We start from the raw sequence: 27,770 nt of genomic DNA, 5'->3' as shown, positions 1-27,770 counted from the left end.
AGTAGTATCATACACAATGATAAAGTGTTTATCATCTTACCAGTCAAATATATAGTTGTGCAATTCATGTATACACCACGCTATATGACTCCTGTACACCATGTATTCTGCCCATATTTTATGTTTACAGATATATGCTATACACTCAAACTATAATGTTCATATATGTGCTTTGCTGTACCATAGATACTCCACATTATTCCACTTACATGTACACTATATTACATCACTTACAAATGTACAATGTTGCAAACTCATGTATGTGTAGCATTATGCTTTTGTCTTAGGTATAATAATTTCAGATTTAGTTCTCTCGTCTGCCCAATATTCTAATAATCCCAGTGTTCAGATAATTTCCATGCATAGTGGTATAAATAGACCAAAACGTGAACAAAGAGGCGAAGCAAAAGGGGAAAGGTCAGGAATTAGAATGACCTGCTGCTGTCGCTTCAGCTTGGTCATGTAACTGAAATCTGAATACTCACAATGAAGTCCCTATTCAGATCCTAAAGTGCCTTTCCTGCCAGTCCTGACTCATTTTCAAAAACTGCAAAGAGCCTTGAGGGAAACACATGTATGCAGTTGACCTAATGGCTCTCTTCAAGAGATAGACCCTACCTTTGTAGTTATACTGCATGAGAATATGACTTTCTCATTCCCACTGGGAGTGTAATCAACATTGTCTGTTAAATCGACCTGCATCCTTCACCTGTATCCCAGCCATCGTAAAGCACTATGTAGACCTACCACTAGTCTCAAGAGTGACCAGGGAGGAACAGTAAATATTGGCCCTGCCAGTGATTTCCATCGCCCAAGAAATAATTAAATTAAAATGTAATGCCTCAGATGTGGGGCATCGGTTAATGCTCTCGGACCCTCACAAGCTGAGTTCCCAATCTCACTCACATTACTGTGGGGGAACACTGGGAGGAAGCCAGATACTTCCTCACAGAAAGGGTAAGAAAGTCAGAAGGAAACTTGGCCCCGACAATTCTAATGGCTGGTTTCAGAGCCAGCGAGGGAAGACTTATGATTGGGGTCACTTGCTCTCTCTTGTATGGTGCATGATGTAGAAAAACCTTTGTGGAGAAAGTAGAGATCAACACTTAATAATAATAGTTATTATTATGAGCAACCCATTGTTTCCATTCATTTCGGTTATTCCTTTCTTCCATGTTTTTTTTAAAGTTCTGTCTCCGGACTGCAATTAAGTTTTAATTGATTTGTTTAAAAAGGAGCCCACAGGACTTTTTCTCAGCTGAAGTTACAGTGCTGACACCATTACAATTGCCTACTTATTGGAACAGTGTAAACTGTTGTTTTTTTCCCTTATTTGAGTTGTTTCAGACTTCAGACACAGACGGTCCTCTTTCCCTTCAAAGTGGTAAGGTTAAAGGCTGAAGTCTTGCTTGAGGACTCTTTCAACACCAACTATTTCCCAGCTCTATGCAGACCCAAATGTCAGCACTGAGTTTGTATGCACCAGACCTCCACACATCCTTGTCCTTTGTAAACTGATATGCGCACATTTATTTTCCCGTAAAATGTGAGGAAAGATGGAAGCATAATTTAGAGAAAGAAAACAAGTCACAGTTTCCAACTGTTGAATACGTAAATTCTTTGAATAATGAAAAGATATTCCTGTCCTTGAAGCATTGCACTGGACAAAGTTACACTTGTTAATGAAAAATGACCAATTAAACATGTATGACTGAAGTTTAAATGTGGATGCTTCATTAAACTTGTCCTTTCTTCGGACTTAATTATTATCCTTGTGGGAGCTGTTGCAAAGTCTTCTTTCAACAGTTAAACAATTGGGTTCATCCAAATGACCTGCATCACTTTCATTGTTACTTTTCCCATAAGAGTTCATTGCTGCACTAAAAGATGGCTGGCAGGAAAACTGGGAAGGACTCAGGGGGGTGGGGGAAAGCCAAAGCTAAAGCAGTTTTCCGCTCTCAAAGAGCAGGGCTACAGTTTCCTGTAGGTCGTATTCATGGCATTTTCAGAATCGTACCACAACCGTGGACGACTGGGCGGCACAGCTGCAGTGCCCCGTGCAGCTTTTCTCGAGTATCTCGCTGCTGAGGTGTTGGAGTTAGCAGGAAACGCATTGAAGGACCTGAAAGTAAAGTGCATCATGTCACTTGCAATTAGCCATCAGAGGTGTTGAAGAGATCAAGACAACCTCTGTTGCTGGTGGTGTGATCCCTTACATCCATAAGTCTGGCTGGAAAGACAGGTCAGCAAAAAACAGCATAAAGCCTAGTTTTGAACCTGACCTCTCCCTACTGTTGTACTGTAATTTGGGCAGAGGAAATCTGGGGCTACTTGGCAATATTTTTTTTTAAAAAGAGTATTTCAAAGAAAATAGGATGAGGTTTAGGAGAAAAAAATAATAATCCAGAGATCTGTGCTGGAATTCCACGATCATTGCGATTCACTTTTCCTGTCAGCAAGACACACCCGCCAACGGGCTTCCTGACGGCATGGGGTGGCTTCAATGGAAATCCCATTGACCACTGGGGGGGGGAAGTCAGAATCCCACTGCCACGAACTGCGCGCCGCTGAGAAACTCACGGCTGGGGAACTCGAGAACCCAGCATCCGGACTAATAATCCAAATAATTTGAGTCAAAGTTTCCGCAGGGCATTTCGGGAAGCTTGAATTAAAATTTAAAACATTGGAAATATAACAAAGCTAGTGGTCAGAATTCTCTAGTCATTGTGATTCACTTTTTCCGCTGGCAGCGCAGCCTAGCCACTGGGTTTTGCGGAGGCGTGTGGTGCTAACAATGGAAAATCCCATTGGCAAATGGTGGGAGGTAGATTCCCGCAACCAGCAAACAACCCGCCACCGAGAAATACATGGCTGGGGGACCAGAGGATCTCGTCCAGTGTCATTGTTGAAAAAAAACCAGCGAGCCCATTAATATATTTAGCCAAAAGGCCTATTTGTATCTCTGAAGTGGCCTAGCAAGCCATCCCACAATATCAGACCACTACAAAAGAACATTGCTGGGACACCTTTCCCACACAAGTTGCAGTGCTCAATAAGAAAGCCCCATCACCAAATTCACAGGGCAACTAGTGGAGGGTAATAGATGCCCCTTTTGCCAGAGATGATCCTTTCCCAAGGCAAAGTTAAAAATAAGAGAGCCATCATTTCAGTTTTAACAGACTCAGATTCTCTGTGTGTGAGACAGCCAGATGAGTAAATGGGATGTATGTTAGTGGGTATTTGGCCATTCAGTGCGAATCTGACTCTTCGATTTATACTTCAGAACAAGTTTTTTTTGGCAGATTATATGATTCAAATAAGAGTTGGCTCGGGCTGCATTCTTCATGTTTAATGTCACTGCCAAGGAATCACTTCCCAGCGATACTACATAGAGTAAGTACAGTCTATGGTGGTTGATTCCACCTCACTGCCTTTCTGTCTAACCCAAGCACCTGGTTGTTCCAGAATCAAACTACAGATCTTGGTCCCAAAAAGCAAAGTTCTGCATGACTAGAGAGAAAAAGATTTCAAACATACCTGATATTATTCTTCAAAGAAATGTCCCCTCAGATAATGTTAAAAATAATCGTCATACTTCTAAATTTTAAATGCATTAAGGAAATGTGGGTGTATCGACGTCAGAGCTGTATTACATCTTTAAAAAAAATAAACTTAAGAGTACCCAATTCATTTTTTCCAAATAAGGGGCAATTTAGCGTGACCAATCCACTTAAACTGCACATCTTTGGGTTGTGGGGGCGAAACCCACGCAAACACGGGGAGAATGTGCAAACTCCACACAGACAGTGACCCAGAGGCTGGATCGAACCTGGGACCTCGGCGCCATGAGGCAGCAGTGCTAACCACTGTGCCACCGTGCTGCCCTATATCTTCACCAGGACTGGATTTCAGAGGTGTCTGTAGAAATGGACCTCCAAAACTGAAGCAAATTTGGAAACCAATCCATTCACCTTCCACTGTTGAAGTGAAATGTGCCCTGAATCATTTGCTGGTCAGTTATATCAGGTCATACCAGAATAAACCTAACTGCACAACATAGGAGCAGGATTAAGTAATTCAGCCCCTCAAGTCTGCTCTGCCATTCAGCTTGATCATGTTGATCACCTACCACAATGACATTTTTACTGCACTAACCCCAGAGGTGAAAACAAGCCAGTACAGTCAACAGTACAGTGTACCGGTAAGAAAGACCATCCGCCTTTTGAAAAATTCAGATAACACCGACCAAATTAGACTGCAGTATGAATGAATTGTGATTCTCACTGGAGGTCTGTTGGATATTTTTCTAATTCCTCAGGAAGCCTTTCAGATTAACATAAATCTCAGTCAGGAAATGGCAATTTCTATTTGATTTGTAACCATTTGGACTGCAATCTGCCTAAATTGTATTAAATTGCAAATTAATGGACTTCTGGTGGCGGCTATGAGGGAGTAGGTCGCACATTTGGTGGTTCCCTTTTCGGCCGGACTTTTGGACCTTTTCCCATGACTTTTTTGCGCTTTTGAGCGCGGAACTGGAAAGCAATAGTACTCAGGCACTGGACCCATACAGAGTTGTATGGACCTAAGAAGCCGGAGGGACCGTAAACAGCAGAAGAAGTGGTCGAGTATGGGCACAGTGGAGGCTGTGAGAGAGACCAGCATGGCTGGTGTTCAGAGCAAGGCGCCGACAGCCCAGCCCACAATGGAGCAATTGCTGCAGACTATGCAGGAGGGCTTTTTGGCTCTGAAGAGTGACAACTTGGAGCCGCTTCAGAAGTCGGTTGACCGGATGGGAAAAAAGTCTGGATGATCAGGCTGAGAAGCTCCAGCAGTTGGAGAAGTCAGTGGAGGAGCAGGCTGACTTTCAAACGGTGGTGGATGTGGAGATTTGGAGGCTGAGGGACCAGCAAAAAGTGCTTCTGGAAAGGCTGGAGGACCTGGACAACAGATCTCATCAGCAGAACGTGAGAATCGTGGGCCTCCCGGAAGGGGCAGAGGGGCTAGACGCTGCCGCATTTGTGGAGGGTTTGTTTCAGAAGTTGCTGGGGAACGAGGTTTTCCCGCTCCCGCCGGTGGTGGACAGGGCACACAGAGTGCAGGTGAGGCAGCCGCGATGAGGGAGTCCCCCACGAGCGATGGTGGTACGCTTTCACAGGTACCTGGACAAGGAACAGGTGCTGCAATGGGCAAAGAGCACACAAAGCTGTACTTGGGACAATACCACCCTGCGTGTTTACCAAGGTTTGAGCACTGAAGTGGCCAGGAGGAGGGGAGGCTACAGGCAGGTGAAGGAGAAAATTCGGGCTGCTTTTTCCGGCGTGACTGTGGGTTACGTATGAGGGTCAGCACCACTATTTCGAGGAACCCGAAGAGGCGAAGGACTTTGTTAAGAAGCAAGGCTGGCCCTGAGCTGAGGACATTTGGTCTCATGTTAGAACTTTTAAGTATATGTGGTGTCTCTCCCATTTTGAAAAGGGCCTGCATGTTTGGGTCCGTTTTTGTTGTTTCTTTTTTTGACCTTTTTAGGGTGTTGGAAGGTGGTAGCAATGTGTTGGGTTTTTTTGCGTGCTTTTTGCATGGGTTACCTGAATGTTTCCTGTCTGGGCTCATTAAGTAGTTGGAGTTTGACTGGGGGGAAAATAATAAAGAAAACAGTTAAAAGGGTTAGGTTAAAATGGATGCTTCAGGGGAACTTTGTGCAATCATTTTCTGTGTCTGTATGGGAAGGACTGAGAGTGCCTGTTACTTCTTATCTCTGTTTTTTTTCTTGTTTAACTTGAATTCTGCTGTTGTGGGGGTTGTTTATGACTTGTATAGAGTGTTTGCTTAAGTAGGGCTGCTCTGGGGAAGTGGTATGGATGGGTCGGGGGGAGGGGTGACTGGGAACAATGAATGGGAGACGTGCTGGTGCCGAGGCTGGGAGCCCCAGGCTAGCTGAGTGGGGCTAGTCAACGGTAGCCGAGGTGGGGGGTGGGGGGGTGCATATAGTTAGATTAGAGCAGGGGTTAGGTGATAGGATGGTGTTGCTAGTGGGAGGAGTCGTTCTGCTGACGGGGATGGAAACTGGGCATGGCAACAGTGAGGATGTCAAGGGTGGAGCCGGTCAGGAGACAGGCCAGAGGAAGCGCGACACATGGCTGGGGGGCTGGCCAAGGAAAGGGGATGGCTGATTGGAATGTTAGAGGGTTAACGGGCCAGTGAAGAGGGTGCGTGTGTTTGCGCATCTGCGGGTTCTGAAGGCGGACATAATTTTGCTGCAGGAGACGCACCTGAAAGTGGCAGACCAGGTTAGGTTCAGGAAGGGCTGGGTCAGTCAGGTCTTTCATTTGGGGCTTGATTCTAAGACGAGGGGGGTTGCGATCCTGATTAATAAAAGGGTACAATTTGAGGCGGAGGGCACAGTCGTGGATGGGGGTGGCAGGTTCGTTATGGTGAGGGGTAAACTCGAAGGGGTGAGAGTAGTCCTGGTCAGTGTGTATGCCCCTAATTGGGACGATGTGGATTTTATTAGGAGCATGCTAGGGAAGATCCCCGATTTGGCCTCGTGTAAGTTGATCATGGGCGGGGACTTTAATACAGTCCTGGACTGGTCATGTTCAAGAACAGGCAGGTTGCCAGCAATGGCAAAGGAACTGAGAGGGTTCATGGAGCAAATGGGGGGAGCAGATCCGTGGAGATTTAACGGCCGACGGCGAGGGAGTTCTCGTACTACTCCCACGTCCACAAGGTTGACTACTTTGTTCTGAGTAGGGACCTGCTGACCAGAATGGTGGGGGCAGAATATTCGGCAATTGCCATATCAGACCATGCTCCGCACTGGGTAGACCTGCAGTTTTGTAAGGACAGCTTTCAGCGCCCACCATGGAGGCTGGAAGTTGGAGTACTCGCGGACGAGGCGGTGTGAGAGAGGCTATGGAAATGCATGCAGAATTACTTGCAGGTGAACGATACTGGAGAAGTCTCAGCAGCGGTGCTCTGGGAGGCACTGAAGGCAGTGGTGAGAGGGGAGCTGATTTCAATCTGGGCGTACAGGGACAGGACAGATAGGGCAGAGACGGACCGACTGATTAAGGAAATTCTACGGACGGACAGGAGTTACGTGGAATCCCCAAGGCCAGAGCTACTCCGGAAACGACAGAGGCGGCAGGCCGAATTTGGGGTGCTGACTACAGGCAAGGCTGTAGAGCAGTTAGAAAGGTAAAAGGCGCGATTTATGAGCATGGGGAGAAGGCCAGTGGAATGCTTGAGCAACAGCTAAGGAAGAGGGAGGCGGCTAGGGAAATAGGGAGGGTAGTGGATGGGGAAGGTAATCTAGTGGGTGACCCGGCAGGGCTGAACAAGGTCTTTTGGGACTTTTATAGGAAGCTGTACATTTCGGAACCACGCAGGGGACCGGGGGGGGATGAGGCGATCCCTGGACGGACTGACCTTCCCAAGAGTGGGGGACGGACTGGGGGCCCTGGTCAGGATCGAAGAGGTGTTGGGGGGCCTGAAGGTCATGCAGTCGGGTAAAGCCCTGGGGCCGGACGGGTATCCGGTGGAGTTTTGCATAAATTTGCTGGGATAGTGGGGCCGGTGCTGGTCAGGGTCTTTAATGAGGCAAGAGACAGAGGGCGTTTACCCCCAACGATGTCGCAGGCCACCATCTCGCTCATTCTGAAATGGGATAAGGACCCGGAGGCCTGTGGGTCATACAGGCCGACCTCTCTGATCAACGTAGACGCCAAGTTACTGGCCAAGATTTTGGGGACTGGAATTGAGGACTGTGTCCCGGATGTAATTGGGGAGGGCCAAACCGGGTTTGTAAAGGGGAGGCAGCTGGTGGCCAACATAAGATGGATGCTCAACGTGATTATGATGCCCCCGGAGAGTAGGGAGGTAGAGATAGTGGTAGCCATGGATGCTGAAAAGGCTTTTGACCGCGTCGAGTGGGATTATCTGTGGAAGATACTAGGACGGTTCGGGGAAAGGGGGGGAGGGGGGGTTCATCGGCTGGGTTAGGCTATTGTATCAGGCCCCGGAGGCGAGTGTAAAGACGAACAGGACGACATCGGACTACTTTAGACTGCACCTTGAGACAAGACAGGGCTGCCCTCTCTCCCCACTGCTGTTTGCGCTGGCCATAGAGCCGCTGGCAATTGCACTGAGAGCTTCTAGGGGCTGGAAAGGGCTGGTCCAGGGGGGAGTGGAACATAGAGTCTCGTTATACGCAGATGATCTGCTGTTATATGTATCGAACCCAATGGTGAAGATGGACGGTATTATGGCAACCCTGAGGGAATTTGGCCGGTTCTCTGGATGCAAACTGAACATAGCTAAGAGCGAGTTGTTTGTAATTCAGGCGAGGGGGCAGGAGAGTAGGCTGAAGGGGTTGCCGTTCAGGCTAGTGGGGGAGAGTTTCCGATATTTGGGGATTCAGGTGGCACGGGACTCGGACAAGTTGCACAAGCTCAACCTGTCCCGGCTGGTGGAATGAGTGAGGGAGGAGGTCCGGAGGTAGGATGCGTCCCACTGTCATTGGCGGGGAGGGTGCAGGCTGTTAAGATGACGATTCTCTCGCGGTTCTTGTTTGTTTTTCAGTGTCTCCCCATCTTTATCCCACGGTCCTTCTTTAAGAGGCTGAATAAAATTATTCTGGGATTTGTATGGGCAGGGAAGTCCCCGCGGATGAAGAGGGTGATGCTTGAACGGAACAGAGGAGAAGGGGAGCTGGCGTTGCCGAACTTCAGCAACTATTACTGGGCAGCCAACATTGCGATGATAAGGAAATGGATGGTGGGTGTGGGGTCGGTTTGGGAGTGGATGGAGGCTGCTTCGTGCAGGGGCACTAGCTTAGCAGCCCTGGTCACGGCGCCTCTGCCGCTTTCACCGGCACGGTACTCCACCAGCCCGATAGTGGTGGCGGCTCTTCGGATCTGGGGCCAGTGGAGTAGGCATGTAGGGGAGGTAAGAGCATCGGTGTGGACCCCAATCTGCGGCAACCACCAATTTGCCCCGGGGATCATGGATGGGGGGTATCGACTGTGGAGGAGGGCGGGGATTGTGAGGATGGGGGCTCTGTTCCTGGAAGGGACCTTTCCGAGCATGAGGGCGCTGGAGGAAAAGTTTGGGTTGACGAGAGGAAACGACTTTAGATACTTATAGGTGCGGGATTTTGTACGCAGACTGGTGCCGTCCTTCCCACGTCTCCCCCCGAAGGGGAGGCAGGACGGGGTAGTTTCGAGGGGAGAGGTGGGAGAGGGTAGAGTCTCAGACGTCTACAAGGAGCTAATGGGAGCTGAAGATATGCAGATCGAGGACCTGAAGCTTAAGTGGGAAGAGGAGCTCGGTGGGGAGATGGAGGACGGTGTCTGGGCAGAAGCCCTGAGCAGAGTAAACCTGACCGCAACATGCGCCAGGCTCAGCCTGATCCAGTTTAAGGTTGTGCACCGGGCCCACATGACGGTGGCCCGGATGAGCAAATTCTTCGGGCTGGAGGACAAGTGTGTTAGATGTGCCGGAGGGCTGGCTAACCATGTACACGCTCTGGTCGTGCCCTAAACTCAGGGGGTATTGGCAGGGATTTGCAGATGTCATGTCCCGGGTATTGAAAACTGGGGTGGTAATGAGCCCTGAGGTGCCAATCTTTGGGGTTTCGGAGGACCCGGGAGTGCAAGAAGAGAGAGTGGCCGACATTCTGGCCTTTGCTTCCCTGGTAGCCCAGCGACGAATACTGTTAGCATGGAGGGACTCAAAGCCCCCGAGGGCTAAGGTGTGGCTATCAGACATGGCGAACTTTCTTGGCCTAGAGAAAGTCAAGTTCGCCTTGAGAGGTTCGCTACTAGGGTTCGCCCGAAGGTGGCAGCCATTTATTGACTTCTTCACAGAGGAGTAAGCGTCAGCAGGGGGTGGGGGGTAAGGGGGGGGGGCGGCTAGGGTAGAGTAGAGTAGGGGGATGTTGAGGCAGGTCCTTGAGTGAACAGAGCCCTGGTTTGCACTATGTTTAATTTGTGTCTTGACTTCTTTTTTTTGTACTGTACAATGTCACTTTTTCTATATGCCTAAAATACCTCAATAAAATTGTTTTGTTAAAACAATAAAATTGCAAACCAATGAAATTAAAGCACCAAAACCCTGGAAGGCGATCCCGTCCTGGCAGTGGACACATCGCCAGTTAATCATTTACAATAAACCTCTCCCGGATTTAGATTAAACAACACCGTAACAGGTTTGCAAATCAGCAACGAATCAGTTGGGAATAAAGCTATCGCAAAGTATCGCGACCTTCCTGGCTGGCATGTTCGGTGAGATCCTGAACACTCCTTCCCTCAGAAGCTGCTGTTAATATTTTTTGTATAACTATGTTTCTGTAGATTATCTGCTCACACAAACAATATCTTCCAGGAAGGAGAATTTTAATTTATATTTTCACATATTTCCTCTCCTAACAGCATCCGCTCCTTGCTGAGGTACAATTCCATAACAAATTGACACCTCAGTTAAACGATCAGCTAAAGGAAGTTTTAGAATAATAGTTTTTACATTAATTTCCCTCCATTAATTCAAGGACAATGTGTGCACTACTTCCTGGTGATGTGCTAATAGGTGCACATCCGCTGTTCTGTTTCAACTGAGCAGAGAGTAGCATACAATCAGCAGTATAGCTCACGTCTAAGTCCATGACATTCTCAGCCAAAACTAGAATCCAGCACTTGCAATATGACCGTGCGATCAGCTTACATGAGAATTAATGAAATTTCACGTTATGTCACTTTAGTCAATGTCGCTCACTTATAATTAACACAGCAAATTAAGCAAACTAGCACAGCAAGAAAATTCTTGATTTTTCTGACCCTGTTGCTGTTTCTATTTTTGGTGCCAACCCAGGGGGTCTGTCAGAAAACTCCTGTAGTATTTATTGGTCTGGGAACAATTGATTCATTCCTCACAGTTCCTGGGGTCTGGCCTTCAGCCACTTGAAACATTGGTTATGTTCCAAGGAAAGAAAATTTGATTGCATTAAATTGGTAAACACAGTTTTCCAGAATGTAATTGCACACTATCATTTTTGCTTTTCTCTTCTTTGCATTGTTAACATTTGGTTAAGAAGACTTGTAAAGAATCCAAAGCAATATAGGATAATGCAGTATGTACCCAACACTTACTGCTTCCATATGATTGCACTTTTAAGTTCATTGTTGGATGGCTGTATTTTCTATTGAACCACTTAAAAATAATAATCCTTCTCTTGAATAATTCATTGGGTCGTGTACTTTTGAAAAGAACAAACCATTGAAACAACATTAACTTTCAAATGGCAACTCAAAATTATCTTCAACATCAAATTCCAAGATTCTAGAAGAGCTGCCCCAACAATTCCATTCATGACTATACCATACACATTCTTCAGTCTGTTCAGACTTTAATGGATGTTACAATGATTGACTGACTGGTAAGTTTTTTATTAACACTGTAAAGTACTCAGATTTACATCTCCTCGCTCATGTATTCTGGTAGATTCCATGCAGGTTGCATTGACTCACTTTTGAATAAATGTATATTTAAATAGTGTATACAACAAATGATTAATGTGCATGTCAGATAATTGCAAGAGAGACTGACATCGAGTGCATCCAACCTATTACTTAAGGTGAAATGTGAAGTAATGTTAATCACAAAATAACGAAATATCTCTCAAGTGAAAGGAAACTGATTTGGAATAGGTTAATAATTCTCAAGGGAATGTTAATTGGTTTATGCTAATAAGGGTTTGAAATATTTACCTGCAGACAATAACAGATTGAGTAACACTTTATGTTTAATTGGGGAAGGAAACCATCAAGTAAGTGGAATTAGTAAATGGTGTGATATAGCTGTTTTAAGTCGATTTCAGTAATTTAAAACTGGTTATTCAGAGATTGGACTGAACACTTATTAAAATGTGATAGAACAACTTTTCACCTGGATTATTAGAACTGGACCAGGTTACCACTCTTGAATACATCAAGGGATTTTTAAATGTAAAAATATGAAAAGATTATGATCTGTTATGCTAAGCAATTGCACTGGGTCATGGGAGATTTCAGATTCGTGATTAGGTACATGAGTTTCAGTTCAAATTTAAACCATAATTTCACTTCAGAAAACCGGCGTGGTTTCCAACACAAATTGTAGCTAATTTTCTGATTGGACTGAAATCAGAAATTCTACCTCCTTATCCTTTTCTTTTGAAAACCTTGAACCAGAATGAACCAGAAATCTTTTATACCATTACTTGATCATAACGGATTGACAACCCTCAGCAAGATGTAAATCGGAAGGATTTACTCATCATAATTTCTCATAGGTATTCTAGACAAGAATGCATTTTTGTCTTTGACATACTTGGTCATACCTCAAACCAATTAAATGTCCATTAATAAATGTAATTGAATCTGTCATGTGAAGGGATATAACTGTGAGGGTGGGCTCTGGAGAGAACCTTGTACAAAGGACGATGTTCCAGGTTTGTAGTCCTCCCAAACGTGCAGTGAATTTCAACTGAAATTCGGGAATGCACAAAACAAACATTTTCTAATCCAGCACCTGTTAAATGAGGGCCTGGATCGAGCATGAACACTGCCAGAATTTACCATACAATATTGTATAAATATTTGTACCCTGTACTCATAAAATGAGTAAAATGTGCCTTCCACATGATTAGAACTAATATAAGCTGCAGTGTATTTTATAATCTCAGTTGTGTCCTCAAATGACTGCGCAGCAATTGTGCCACGCTATCACAACTGTCAAGCATCAACTCCATCTGAAAGCTTGATCTCTGTGAAAGAGGCTTTGTTGGATATTTTTAAGAGGGAAAAGGGAAGTAAGTTGTGCACACCGTCATTTAATTCCTTAGATTGGGATTCATTTAACTCCTGAGACTGGACTTAAAGTCTGTCCACAGTGAAGGGATGGAAGTCAGGACTTTTTATGGATTGTATGACTTCTATGTGAGAATTAAGGTGGTTTCAACCCTGCTCTTAATAGGTTCAGATGCTCAGCATAAAGCTGTTTTAAATTACACCACTTTTGCACTGTCTCTCAGAGACCGTTAACAGAGTGACTGAAAACATTTGGCACTGCCGTATCTCCATGCCTCCGTGTCAAATGAAGTTCTGACATTGACCAAGGTATACTGGGGGACATTGAGTAATGAGGCTCAGGAGTCTGCAAAGTATTGATATTGCTTTGTTCTTGTCACATTACATAGAGGTTGATCAGCTGTGCAAGGCACACTGAAAACGTGGCTCCTTTAGCAATCATCATGCAGCATGGGCTATCTTTATATTTTATTTATTTATGTTGCCATACAGTGTGAAGCACACAGGCACAGAATTAAAAACAAAATCACCAACAACATCAGACAATACATACATAGAAATCACACCATGCTTCTACAAAGTCTTCTAAAAGTCACAACATTTTCAACATTGACAACAAAATCCAGGTATCAACAAATCGATGTGTTGCTAACTTTTGGTTGGCTCTTAAATGTTGCTCGTTGTGTCTTTACTTAATTTGCTCTGTTTCTATAACCTTTGCTCTAGAGTCGCCAGGTATCTTTATGATACCGCCACGAGGTTCAAGTTCAAGTGCTGATCAATAACTCAATACACCAGTTAGTAAGTTTCAAATCAAAACACATTTATTATACACAGTCAATCACTACTCATGCAAAAAACTCTACTTACTAGACTATCTCTACCACTAAAAGGTCTATACTTCGCTTCAGAACTGGCCCACCAGGTAGGGGAACAAATGGCCTTTCGTTCGATTCTGAGTCTGCAGGATTGAAAGCTGGTATGGACTGGTAACTAGGAACGCCTATCTCATAGCGTGCATTGACTGGAGACTTACTTGGTTGATGCAGCGGCTAGGCAGGTCACTGTCAAGGGTTGTTTCGAGCTGCTGAGTGACCCTGCCAAGAAGGACAAATTGAACTTGGCGACTCTACTTTATAGTCCCCAGGGGCTTTGCGCCATTCGGGGCGGACCCCGTATCTGGTTCCAAGTGATTGGACTACGTTCCGATCACTTGGATCGATTTCTCCAATACAGGAGCTGTTCCCTGATCGCTGGGCAGTTCCTGAGTGTCCGTTGGCCTTCCTTTGTCTTGGTTCCTGCTGGCACTGAGGAGTCTGGCTTGGCCTTATTTACCTTAAATGTTTCAATTGTTCCCGGGGATCGCTCATTAATATGCGGATGGTTGCTAGTTTCAGTGCTGTCTGGGTTTCTGCAAGTTCTAATACACAGGAAACTTAGCACCTGCTAGTTTTTCCTGGCTTGACTGAATTTCCCTGCATTCTTTGTGGATCTCCATTTTAAAGTCGGGAAGTGGCCAACTCAGGTGGCTACACTCCCTCCTTGTGATCCCTAACGCGAAGCGTGAAGGATCACATAACTGCGTCGTCTTCACTCCCTGACCCAGCGAGCACTCTCCCATGGCCTCTACACTGACCATAACTAGGCAAGAAAATTTTAATTGACAATTCTAAGTGGCGCTATGTCACAACCGGGACATGCAGTACAACATATTTTTTAAAATGGTACCTCTAACTATCTTCCATAAACTACACTCACTTAAACATCCAATCATACTAATTTCCTAATAATACAAAAATAGCAGCATTCACATTTCCCTCTGGCTTGGCGGTCAAGCAAAGAGTTGTACAATCTCTTAGTTGTCTTTATTCACAAATGACGCTGAACGAATGTCCTTTATTGTAGATCCAGGGGTTCGGGGGCCTGGTGAAAACTGAAGATAGGGGATCTTATTCTGTATACCGAGGTGCGAGAGCGGTAGGCTCTCCTTCACCATTTTCTCATGCGGATAATCTGCACGATGCTACAGAATATCGCCAATGCTAAAAGGGATTCAATGACATATGAAAGGGAGTACCACGTTATAAACCTATCACACCATGATGGTGTGTTGTTACTTGTCACTGGGCTCTAGGTGCTATGGGGAAGTTAATCAATTACGGCCGGGGGGGTTTGGGGTCAGGGGGTTCGCATTCGCGCGTAACCGAATACAAATTACAATGACAACGAAAAACACATATGATGTCTTCATTGTTCTCTTCTTTCTTCTCTTCTCTTCCTTCTCTCTCTTTATTACTATCCGTTACTATCTTGTTTAATATCTTGTATGTTAGCATGTCTGTCTTTTAGTGCCAATCTCCCTTTATAATTGGTCACCATGTGTGACTCCCTCATTTAAAAATATTTTTAAACTGATAATTTGGACTAGACATCTAAGAGAATACTGCCATACTGCGAGCGGTCTCACAGCCTGTGTGATTTACCATCCTAGTGTTTGAGGATGTAAATAGCATAGGGAAGCAATCCTAAGGGTTGCTAAAACCAAACAAAAGAATTTTGAACATAATCGAGCCAAAATGGGGTGCGTATGGGCCGCGGCAGGTAAGATTTGGATGGAATCCCCAGGTAGGATGGTGATCAATGCTGTATGTGCTCTACCCGAGCGTAGCTCACAAGAGGGGGGTCCTCAGGCAGGGCGGAGACCAATGCCGTTTCTCCACTGCCTGAGCAACCGGCAAGAATGGGTAAGAATGTGGTCATCATGGGGGCTGCCTCTCGTGATTACCTTCGAATCAGGAGAGTATTTATGATTGTTCTCTGCGACAGACTAGTTCCTCTGAACTATTGTCTGGGACAAACTTGTACCTTTAACAATTTCCAGTCGACAGACTAGTTCCTCTGAACTGTTGTCTGGGACAAACTAGATCCTCTCACAATTTCTGTCGACAGACTAGTTCCTCTGAACTATTGTCTGGGACAGACTTGTTCCATTAACAGCCGGGCGTCAACGGAGTGGTGGCATGGGGCCGTGAAACTTACGAGTTTACAAACAACACTTAACGATAACATTAACGAACAAACATGCTGCAGGTTCCATCAGAAAGGACACCGTTTCTCCCAAGCGGTTCCTTTTAAAACATCATCTGGACACCTCAGTTATCAGTTGCGAACAGGGTCGCAAAGGGGTTCTCGTTTTGGGAGTCAGACTCAAAGTCATCATCTTCTCCCGGATACCATACTCTTGAATGGATGAGGGTTGCTAAAGCTGCATGGTGTGACTTAGGGTCCATCTTGTTGTTTCGGACGAGCCTGTACGAATTGTCACGGTGCCAAATAGTGTTGTCTAATTCTGTGGGGACGGAGTCGGGGTCGTCATTGTAGGGCGGTGGTCTTTGGTGAGGTTTGTTAAGGAATGTGATCAGGAAGGTATCACTCGAATCGTGTTCAGAATCGCTGGGTGTGGGGCCTGTTGCATGGGGATAGTAGGGAGGCGTGCTGTGGCTGTTGCCTGTGTCACAGTCGCTGTCGCTGCTGCTGCCGTCTGTGGGCATTCTGGGGCGGAGTCTCGAGTTCGGGGGTGGAGTCGAGGTAGAGTCCATGGATGGGGCGGACGTGTTGGGGGAGGGTAGGGATACGTTGGCTGTGGGCGGGGCGTGGTCTGCTGCGTCGAGCATTACGTGGTGTGTGTGGTTAGACTGTGAGCCATATGCCTTGAGCTGGTTAATACGGAACCACGCGGTCTTCCCGTTGGGGTACTTAATCTTGTAAACGGAGGGGCTTACATTGTCCGTAACGGAGTACGGACCCGAATACTTAGGTGACAGGAACGTGCTGGGGTTGTAGATGGAGAGCATGACCTGCTGTCCTACATCAAACTCAGTCGCATGCACTGTCTTGTCGAAACAGGCCTTGCTCTGTTTCTTCCTGGTGCCTAATTTTACTGCGGCTGCTAGCTGAGCCGTTTTTACATTCTTGACTAATTGTCTCACTGCGTTCTCGCGTGTGAGGGCCATCACTTCGGGGCTGGTCAAGTCAAGTCCTAATAAAAATTCTGTGCCTTTCATGGGGCGTCATGAGAGTGTGTAGGGTGTAACCTGTGGATGTCAAAACAGTGTTACGCAAAAACATTAGTGCAAAAGGGAGGACTGAATCCCAAGTGGTGCTGTTTTGTTGGACCATTTTCCTAAGGGTTGCCTTTAGGGTCCGACTTATGCGCTCCACGATACCACTTGACTGGGGGTGGTATGCGATGTGGAATTTTTGGGTCATGCCAAATATCGTGAGGACGTTCTTCATGATACGTCCCGTAAAATGGGAACCTTGGTCGGATTCAATGCTGCGGGGCAGTCCCTATCTCGTAAAGATGTGGTGGGTTAAAATCTTAGCGGTAGTCTTTGCCGTGTTTGTCCCAGATGGGAATGCTTCTACCTATTTCGTAAACGTGTCTATCACAACTAACACGTACTTGTGACCATTCCTGCTTGGGGGCAATGGTCCTATAAAATCAATCTGGAGGTTAGTCCAGGGGCCATTAACGGGGCGGGTGTGGCTAAGCTGAGCTTTCTTTGCATATCTGTCTGGATTGTTTTGGGCACAGATAAGGCAATTTTCAACATAGTGCGTGACGTCTTCCTTTAAATTCGGCCACCAACAGAGCTGCCTGAGGTGGGCTGTAGTGGGGTCAATTCCCTGATGCCCATGACTATCATGGAACAAACAAATAAGCTGATTCCTGTCCTGTTCAGGAACCACATAAAGGGTGTCTTCTAGGATCACACCGTCATGTGTGGTCAGTGCATTTTTAAACCTATCGTATAGGGCTGGAAAGTTTCCTTTTAAAATCTCCCTGAGATTACTATCTTGCTTCTGGGCCTGAACTAAATCCTCAATATTAGTCTGTGAGACCTGAACTGCATTCACTGGGGTGTTTTCGGGGGGGGGGGGGGGGGGGTTCCAAAAATGTCCATGTCTGGAACCTGCTTTAGCCAGTGCGTCGGCTTTTACATTTCCAGGTGGGAAGGAAGGGTGGTGACTTTGAACTTTAATGACACCAAATATCCTGTCCTGTGCTTTGTCCAAAATGTGCCAGAGCAATGGGGCTGAAGGGAGGGGTTTTCCGTCCGCAGAAACAAATCCTCTTGTTTTCCACAGGGGTAGGAATTCTGTGAGGCTGTTACATAGAGGCTGTCCGAGTATATGTCTGCTGGGCTGGGGAAGGAATTTGGGTGATCTATAATGTACGCAATGGCTGCTAGTTCTGCCGCCTGCGCGCCTAAGTGTCCTGGCAGTTTTAAGGAGATTTCTTCTAGGGCGCGTCCCTGCGCGTCCTCAACATAGATGCCGCATCCTGTAATGCGCTTCCCGTTCAATACAGTGGAAGAACCATCCACATATATTCTCAAAGGTGTGCTGGGGGCTCTGGGGTGAACTACCTATCTTTTTGGGGGGTGTTTTTACGATAAAAGTGTCTGTGTTGTGGTGCGGTGAGATAATTTCACATTTGTGGGGGGTGCCTGGGTACTGAAGGTTGTCGGATAGGAAAGTGTGGGTCTTGGTCCTTTTAACAGTGATGTCCCGTCCCTGCAAAAGAAGGGTCCATCTGGCTGCTCTGATCTGGCTTACTGTACCGTCCTTAAGTCGTCCGTCTAGTAAAAGTTGGGTGGGGGTGTGTTCCGTGAAGATTGTGATGGGGTTTAGTCCAGTGATGTATGAAAAATATTGAACTGCACAGAAAACTGCGAGCAGGTGGCTTTCACAGGCCGAAAATCCCTGCTCCACAACATCTAAAACTCTGGAGGCGCGTAAGCCACAGGTCTTAACTGTTCGTGCCATTCCTGGAGGAGCACGGCTGAAAGGGTACGATGAGTGCTAGCTATCTCTATAGCATAGGGGGAAAGCGGGTCTGGAACCTGTAATGCGGGGGCTGCAATGAGTGCGCGCTTTAAAGTATCTACAGCATCCGTGTGCTGTGGAAGCCATTCCCAAGGGGCTCCTTTCTTTAGGAGTTCCGAGAGGGGTGCTGCTTTGGTGGCGAAACCATCAATATGGTTTCGGCAGTAGCCAACCAGTCCTAAAAACGACCGGAGGGCGGAAACATTCTGGGGAAGGGGAAATTTGACAATCGAGTCAATTCTTTTATGCTCGATCTCGCGTTTACCTTGCGTGATAATCGTTCCCAAGTATCCCACTTTGTTTTCCAAAATTTGGGCCTTCTTGGGGTTCACTTTACATCCAATTTGTAGGAGTTCCAGGAGTTCAGCCAGAAGTGCGATGTGCTCTGCCTTGGTGTCTGTCTGCAGTAATAAGTCATCTACATACTGGACCAGACATTCGGGGTGAGAAAATTTTGATAAACCATTAGCCAGCTGTCGGTGGAAAATGGAGGGGGAGTTGTGGAATCCTTGTGGAAGGCATGTCCACGTGTACTGCTGACCTTTAAAAGTGAAGGCAAATTTGTACTGGCACGCTTTTGCCAATGGAATGGACCAGAATCCGTTACTGATGTCCAAAACCGTAAAATATCGTGAGTTGAGTCCCTGTTTGAGCATGGTCTCGGGACTTGTGGCTACCATGGGGGCTGCTGCGGGGGTGACTTTGTTGAGTAATCGATGGTCAGTCGCCATGATCCATCGGGCTTTCTCACTGGCCAAATCAGGGCATTATTAGTAGAGGCTACCGATCTAAGTATGACTTGTTCTAATAAGCTATCAATAACCTTTGAGATTTCTCCCTCTGTCTCTTGGGGAAAACCATATTGCTTCTGGGGTCTAGGGTCAGGTCCTGTTATTTGAACCGAACCAACCATCCTGCCGCAGTCATATTTATGATTTGCAAATGCGGTCCTGTTTTTCTGAAGATCTGCCCTAACCTGTTTGTCTGCGCTAATCGTGGTTGTGTCAAACCAAAAATCGCCGACTGCGCTAATCTTATTAGCATACTCACCGACTGTGAGCATTGCGGGGGCTCTTGCTGACTTTGTCATTTTCCAGACACATTGATTTACTGGGTCAAATGAAAGGCTGTGGGAGTTCATGAACTCAATTCCCAAAATGTGTTTTGCTGTGTGGTCCAGTTCGACCAAAACTATGGGGTGTTTTGTTGTGATGTTGCCAATTTGAATGGGTACAGGGGCTGTGATGTGTCCCTGTTGTGAGTGGCCTGTGAAGCCGCTGAGGGTGATTGTGGCTGTAGTGGGCCACGTGCCTTTTTGGAACATGGTGGAGGAATTAATTGTGGTGCGGGACCCTCCTGTGTCCCAGAGAAATTCGATGGGCTGTCCCCGTATTTTTGCTGCAACGACTGGTCGGCCGGACCTATCCCAAAGGGTGTCGCAGACCCAAATGGAGAAGCCCGAACACCGTCAGTCAGTTCCGTTCATGCCTGTCTGGTCTGAACGGGTGCTTACACTGTGTATGGGCTCTGTCCTGTTTCTATTCATAGTGCCTGCCTGCTGGGCTCTCTGTGGCTTTCGTGGGGCATTGCACTCTCGTGCGAAGTGACCTAATTGTCCACAGTTGTAACACTCCTGTGGTTTATGTGGGGTGCTGTTCCTGCCTTTGTTCACCCATGCGGGGTTCTGGTGCGCTTTAACTGCTTGGATATCTGCCTCTGCTTGCTGTACTTCGGGTTTCCTAATCGCAGGTTTGTTGTGGACAGATTGCTCCCATGTGCGGGACAACCTGTTTAAAACCCACTTTTCGTTGTGCGTTTCTTCCGAGGGGTCATAGTTAGTACAAGCTTTTTGTCCTGGCTCTGTGGCATGGGAGATAACGGTGCGGGTCCATTTGGCCATGTTGTCTGGGGACAAATGGCCGCGGTCTAAGTTTCCGAAAACGGCTGTAAAATGGATCCACAGGCGTCCAGCAAACACTGTGGTGTGTTCTGTTTTCTTCTGCCTGCACTTATTCAGACCTTCTACTGGGTCACCTCTGTTACAATCGATCGTGCCTAGGATCGCCGTGTGCCTCTCTGCAAGGGTGCCTCCTCCTACATTCTGTGGGTCGGGAAGGGCTGCTACAACAGAAGGGTCTATGCTTAAAACTGCGAACTTCACTTGCTCACGCTCATCCAGGCTGTACATGGTCACCTGCTGCTTCACTCTAGCAAAGAAGTGGTGGGGGTCTGAGGTGGGGAGGAAAGGCGTGATCTTTTCGCACAAGTCCCCTAATTGGGTCATGGTTAAGGGGGTGGTGTAAAGGAATTCCGTGTCTCCGTCCAATGTGACAGTGCGGTGGGTAGTTACTGGATTCATGGGTGCCTGATCTATCTGCTCTGTGGGGGGTTGGGGTGCTTTTCTCCTTTGGAGCTTTCCTTGCGCACATGTTCCCTGTACGTATCTCTGCGCGGTTTTGTTTAGTTCTTGCCAATCAGGGCCGTCTTCTTCATCTAATTGGGATCCAAAGGTGCTTTGAAACCCATTTTAAATTGAAAGCAAAGACTGCAGTTTCGCAATCTGCTTCCGGCATTTTGCATGATCCACTGAGCTTTGTCTGTGCTCCGTGGTGGCAGCATGGAGTGCTCTTAAAGCTGCTTTTAGATCGCTGCACTGCCTTTGCAATGCCTCTACCTGTTTCTCTGTCTCTTCTCTTACCAGGACTGCCGTTGCGTGTCCTGATAGGCCTTATCGTATTGGGTTTGGAAGCTGCTCAGATGCGCTAGACAAGACTGGTGTGCCCACTTGGCATCATCCACCTCTCCGTCCTTTGCTGCCAACTTCCTTCTCAAATCTATATTCTCTTTCTTGATCTCACTAACATCGACCTTGCTCATTCGATGTCTCTCTTCTATCTGTTTGAGGAGCGTCCGAACGACCTCCTCTGTGCCTCACAATTGTGCCAGACAGGACACGATTGCCATCGGCTTGCGAGCTTTCCCTAAGCTTTTCTTATGGATCTCTGACAGGTTCTCCCACCAAGTATGTCCTATACTCCCGGGTCCTGTTTCCTCATTATCACAGAATTCACTCCAAAGGGGCCATCCTTTCCGTTTGAGATATTTCCTGATCTCTTCTTCCCAAACGGGACACTGTCCTACTCTGCTGCTGGTCGCTGCGACCTCGAATTCCAGGGGGTTCATAAGGCATTCCATTGCCTTCATCGCCCTTTTTCCTATCTGAATGCTCTTTTAAAATTTGGAACGAGGGGTACTAAGGCGGTGCTGTAAACACGCGTATAGCGTGCACTATTTTCCGGAATACAAACGCCTGACAGTTTTTTCGTAACAAAATCTATCAGTTTTACCGTATAGCCCTGTTAGTTACGCATGCATTAACACACTTCCAAATTATGAGGATTGATCAGAACTGTTTGAACACTTGTGGTTTTTCTGTTCCCAATTGGACTTCTAATTCAAAGATTGTGTTCTCCCGGAGTGGTTAGGCCACTTCTAAGTCGGGTCCCGTCAGAGTTCGCCAGTAAAAGTTACTAACTTTTGGTTGGCTCTTAAATGTTGCTCGTTATGTCTTTATTTAATTTGCTCTGTTTCTATCACCTTTGCTCTAGAGTCGCCAGGTATCTTTATGATACCGCCACGAGTTTCAAGTTCAAGTGCTGATCAATATCTCAATACACCAGTTACTAAGTTTCAAATCAAAACACATTTATTATACACAGCCAATCACTATTCATGCATAAAACTCTACTTACTAGACTATCTCTACCACTAAAAGGCCTATACTTCGCTTGGGACCTGGCCCACCAGGTCAGGGGAACAAATGACCTTTCGCTCGATTCTGAGTCTGCAGGATTCAAAGCTGGTATAGACTGGTAGCTAGGAGCGCCTATCTCGTAGCGTGCGTTGACTGGAGACTTACTTGGTTGATGCAGCGGCTAGGCAGGTCACTGTCAAGGGTTGTTTCGAGCTGCTGAGTGACCCTGCCAAGAAGGACGAATTGAACTTGGGGACTCTACTTTATAGTCCCCAGGGGCTTTGCGCCGTTCGGGGCGGACCCCGAATCTGGTTCCAAGTGATTGGACTACGTTCCGATCACTTGGATCGTTTTCTCCAATACTGGAGCGGTTCCCTGATCACTGGGCGGTTCCTGAGAGTCCGTTGGCCTTCCTTTGTCTTGGCTCCTGCTAGCGCCGAGGAGTCTGGCTTGGCCTTATTTACCTTAAATGTTTCAATTGTTCCCGGGGATCGTTCATTAATATGCGGATGGTTGTTAGTTTCAGTGCTGTCTGGGTTTCTGCATGTTCTGATACACAGGAAACTTTGCACCTGCTAGTTTTTCCTGGCTTGACTGAATTTCCCTGCATTCTTTGCGGATCTCCATTTTAAAGTCGGGAAGTGGCCAAACCCAGGTGGCTACATATGGGGGGAAAAAAAATCAGGAATAGTAAGACATGAAACAAATTTCTGTAGCTCATACTGATGACCACACAATGTGCTATCATTGCGAGGAAATAACTTTTCAGGCCGGCATGTAGTAAAGCCATATATCAATTTATAAACTACAACAAAATCAAAGCTCATCTTCTCTGCTATAAAGATTGTAATCCAAGAATTCTTTGATGCTCCTGATAAGATATTCCCCTCATGCCTTTTTCCTTGTAACACATCTTTTCACTCTCCCGATGAGCTGTATATCTCTCTGAAAGTGTGGATTCCAAACTGTGGATGCATTCTCCAGATGTGGGCTATCAGCTGCTTACAAAGTTTAAACACTAACATCCCAACTCAAAAAGGATGTATTCAATGCTCGTAAAACATTTTCTGCACGCTGTACTGCCTGAGCCACATGATTCGTAAGCTTCAAATGACTTATAACAGTCACACCCAAATCCTTTCCAATGGTTGAATGTGCTAAATGGTGGCCATCAATATGAAACGGTGAATTGTGGCCAAAATGGAAAACTGAACACTTTGCCACATTAAATGTAAGTTGCCACTCCTTGGACCACTGCACCACTCTGGAGAAGTCATTCGAGAGCCCTGGATTATGCTTTTTCACTTCCAAATACATTTTAATGTCATCCGTATATTTCAAAACTGGACTATGCTGCATCTGGCCACCAATGTCTGAAATAAAAGAGGTCCTAAAACACTACCTTGAGGGACTCCAGAAATATGTGTTGGATTTGATAATTGCCCATTAACACTGACCACTTCTACGTGGTCCAATAAAAATAAGTCTTACCTAGTCCAGGAGAGGCAAAATTCTTTCATCTGAATAGCCTTTGTTGAAGACTATTCGGAGTGAAGTTTATGGTCTCCAATCGGTCAGATGTACATAAAGGCAACGAAGACTTGATCTCAATCTTCAACAGTGCAGACTGTTGAATAAAAATCACTAAATGTCTGAGAAATTGTTGGGGATTATCAGTGACACGCCCAGTTACTGGACAAATTAGTGGGCCAGTTAGGTTTTTAACTTTCTTTTTGGACTTCACGGGGGCGATTCTCCAAAATGGAGCGCAAGTGTTTGCGCCGTCGTGAATGCCGTCGCGTTGATCGACAGCTCGAAACGGGCACGGGGACGACTGCTTCTGTCCCCCACAGGGGGCCAGCATGGCGCTGGAGTGGTTCACGCCGCTCCAGCCTCCTTCCCCGGCACCAAATGGGCACCGCTCCAACCCGTGCATATGCAGTTGGGCTGCTCCAACTTGTGCATGCGCGGGGGACTTCTTCAGCGCGCCGGCCCTGACTCAACATGGTGTCGATGTTCAGGGGCCAGTCGCGCAGGAAAGTAGGCTGGGGGGGGGGGGGGGGGGGGGTTGGGGGGGGGGGGAGTGGCGGGCCCGCCGATTGGTGGGCCCCGATCGCGGGCCAGACCCCATCGGAGGCCCCCCCGGGGAAGGATCGCTTTTTCCCGCCCCACAGGCCCGCCCCCCCGGCCCTTGGCGCAGAGTTCCCGCCAGCAGCAACCAGGGGTGAACGGCGGTGGCGGGACTCTGTCGTACCCACGCGGCCGCTCGACCCATTCGGGCCGGAGAATCGGTGGCCCCGCCAATTCCAGCGGCCCGTGGCTGGCACCGCGTCAACGCGCCAGCGCAAATGGCGTCGATTCTCCACACCTCGGAGAACCATGCGCTGGCATCGGGGCGTCGTGGCGCGGTTGCGGCGATTCTCATGCCCGGCGCAGGGCTCGGAGAATCGCCCCCCATATATTCCAGAATAATTTACTGTCTCCACTTTCTGCAACTGTACATTTAAAATTCAGCACCACTTGTCACACTACAGATTTGAGTGTTTGCAAATCTATTACGATTAATATGATTTTCTTGTCCTATGCACTCTACAAGTCAACTTGGCTAACCACCATTGTCTCTTTGCTTCTTGTACTTGCTCTGTTTCTCAGAGTGGTTTTAATTTGAGACGCCATTTCTTTGTTGGAACACTGTCTCCAAGAACCTCACGAATCGTTGATGAATATTGTGCCGAGACATCATCGATTGCATCACAGAAGAGAACTGCAGTCCAACTTATCTCTAGCAAAAGTTCCTTTAAATAATTCCAATCACCGTTCACATGGTCAATTTTTGACAGTTTAGCAGTTTCCTGCCTTAGGTCCAAGTTGATGTCATTTAATACAATATTCTGATCTGAGTCTCCAAGCGGTTCAAGAATTTCAATAAGAGCCGGGTAGAAATAAAAACTAGATCAAATACAGTGTTTTGCACTTTCAAAAATCTTCATTACAATGAAACTCCTGCAGAAAGGATTGGAAAAAAATATTATTGTTAAGGTAGGAATAACAGCAAAAGGGATTATTATTTAAATGATAAAATATTAAAACATGCTGCTGTGCAGAGAGACCTGGGTGTGCTAGTGCATGAGTCGCAGAAAGTTGGTTTTCAGGTGCAACAGGTGATTAAGAAGGCAAATGGAATTTTGTCCTTCATTGCTAGAGGAGTGGAGTTTAAGACTAGGGAGGTTATGCTGCAATTGTATAAGGTGTTAGTGAGGCCACAGCTGGAGTATTGTGTTCAGTTTTGGTCTCCTTACCTGAGAAAGGACGTACTGGCGCTGGAGGGTGTGCAGAGGAGATTCACTAGGTTAATCCCAGAGCTGAAGGGGTTGGATTACGAGGAGATGTTGAGTAGACTGGGACTGTACTCATTGGAATTTAGAAGGATGAGGGGGGGATCTCATAGAAACATATAAAATTATGAAGGGAATAGATAGGATAGATGCGGACAGGTTGTTTCCACTGGCGGGTGAAAGCAGAACTGGGGGCATAGCCTCAAAATAAGGGGAAGTAGATTTAGGACTGAGTTTAGGAGGAACTTCTTCACCCAAAGGGTTGTGAATCTATGGAATTCCTTGCCCAGTGAAGCAGTAGAGGCTCCTTCATTAAATGTTTTTAAAATAAAGATAGCTCGTTTTTTGAAGAATAAAGGGATTAAGGGTTATGGTGTTCGGGCCAGAAAGTGGAGCTGAGTCCACGAAAGATCAGCCATGATCTCATTGAATGGCGGAGCAGGCTCGAGGGACCAGATGGCCTACTCCTGCTCCTAGTTCTTATGTAAGGTACGATATTATCAATAGTGTTAAAATGCAGATATCCCTTTTAGGTCTGGCATGTCAAAACTGCAACTCAGAGAATGTGGCTTCCGGACAAAAGCCTGACTATGCAGCCAGTGAGAGAGCTTGTTTTTGCTCCAGTTACATTCTTGAGTGCCAATTAGTGTTTTTAATTATGCAAAGTTCATTTTTAATTATTCAAAATTCATTCTCTTATTATACAAAATTTATCCATGTCAGGTGATGTTTTTCACTGAACAATGTTAATTATAATTTACTCTGTAACTTAATTTGTGAGGAGTGAATTTGTAAAATTAATTAAACAAAATGAGCTATTAACAAGGACATAGTGGTCAGTGCAGTACTGCAATTCTGATTCAGCATATAAGTACCATTGGGATCCAAGGCGGCACGTTGGCACAGTGGTGTTGAGGACCTGGGTTCGATCCCGGCCCCGGGTCACTGTCCGTGTGCAGTTTGCACATTCTCCTCGTGTCTGCATGGGTCATAGATTATCATAGAATTTACAGTGCAGAAGGAGGCCATTCGACCCATCAATTCTGCACCGGCTCTTGGAAAGAGCATCCTACCCAAGGTAACACCTCCACCCTATCCCCATAACCCAGTAACCCCACCCAACACTAAGGGCAATTTTGGACACTAAGGGAAATTTATCATGGCCAATCCACCTAACCTGCACATCTTTGGACTGTGGGAGGAAACCGGAGCACCCGGAAGAAACCCACGCACACACGGGGAGGATGTGCAGACTCCGCACAGACTGTGACCCAAGCCGGAATCGAACCTGGGACCCTGGAGCTGTGAAGCAATTGTGCTATCCACAATGCTACCGTGCTGCCCTCACCCCCACAACCCAAAACGATGTGCAGGTTAGGTGGATTGGCCATGATAAATTGCCCTTAGTGGCAAAAAAATGGTTGGGTGGGGTTACTGGGTTAAGGGGACAGGGTGGAGGCGTGGGTTTAAGTAGAGTGCTCTTTCCAAGGGCCGGTGCAGACTCGATGGACCGAATAGCCTCCTTCTGCACTGTAAATTCTATGTTCTATGATCGAAAACGGTCCACAGGGATCCATGCCACATAAGTGCCATGCAGAGAAAATAACACAGATATTGCTGTTGTATTGACAAAACTGTTAATGCTCAGTGATATTATTGTGTAAAACTGACATCCATACACTTGCAGTTAAATGTGGATATCAGGAGGTTGCTGTCATTGATGCTCTCTTTCCCCACACGTTGCGCTGTTGCAATTGCCACAGATGCATCCAACACAGCATCAGTCAATTGGCATGGGGTGGGATCTTCCCTAAAATATGCAGAGTGTTGCATAGGGCAGGAAAAGTGGTGTTGGAGCTGCTGGCCCTAATGGCGGCTTTCTCCACCATATTATTTGGCTGATTCAAAAAGAAATGAGGGTGTGTGTTTCAAGATGTAATGCTA

At 46.5% G+C, this 27,770-nt stretch overlaps 1 protein-coding gene and 1 pseudogene across 1 annotated transcript in view; both read left to right on the top strand.

Annotated features, from left to right (window-relative positions):
- The window catches only part of LOC140409398 (collagen alpha-1(XXV) chain-like), a 595,770-nt gene that overhangs the window by 401,223 nt on the left and 166,777 nt on the right, over window positions 1–27,770 (top strand). The window lies entirely within an intron of this gene.
- On the top strand, window positions 1,888–2,262 carry LOC140409536 (histone H2A.V-like; annotated as a pseudogene).

Source organism: Scyliorhinus torazame, chromosome 3, assembly GCF_047496885.1.
Source record: "Scyliorhinus torazame isolate Kashiwa2021f chromosome 3, sScyTor2.1, whole genome shotgun sequence".
Classification (NCBI taxonomy): domain Eukaryota; kingdom Metazoa; phylum Chordata; class Chondrichthyes; order Carcharhiniformes; family Scyliorhinidae; genus Scyliorhinus; species Scyliorhinus torazame.
This window is presented reverse-complemented; position numbering and strand designations above follow the sequence as displayed.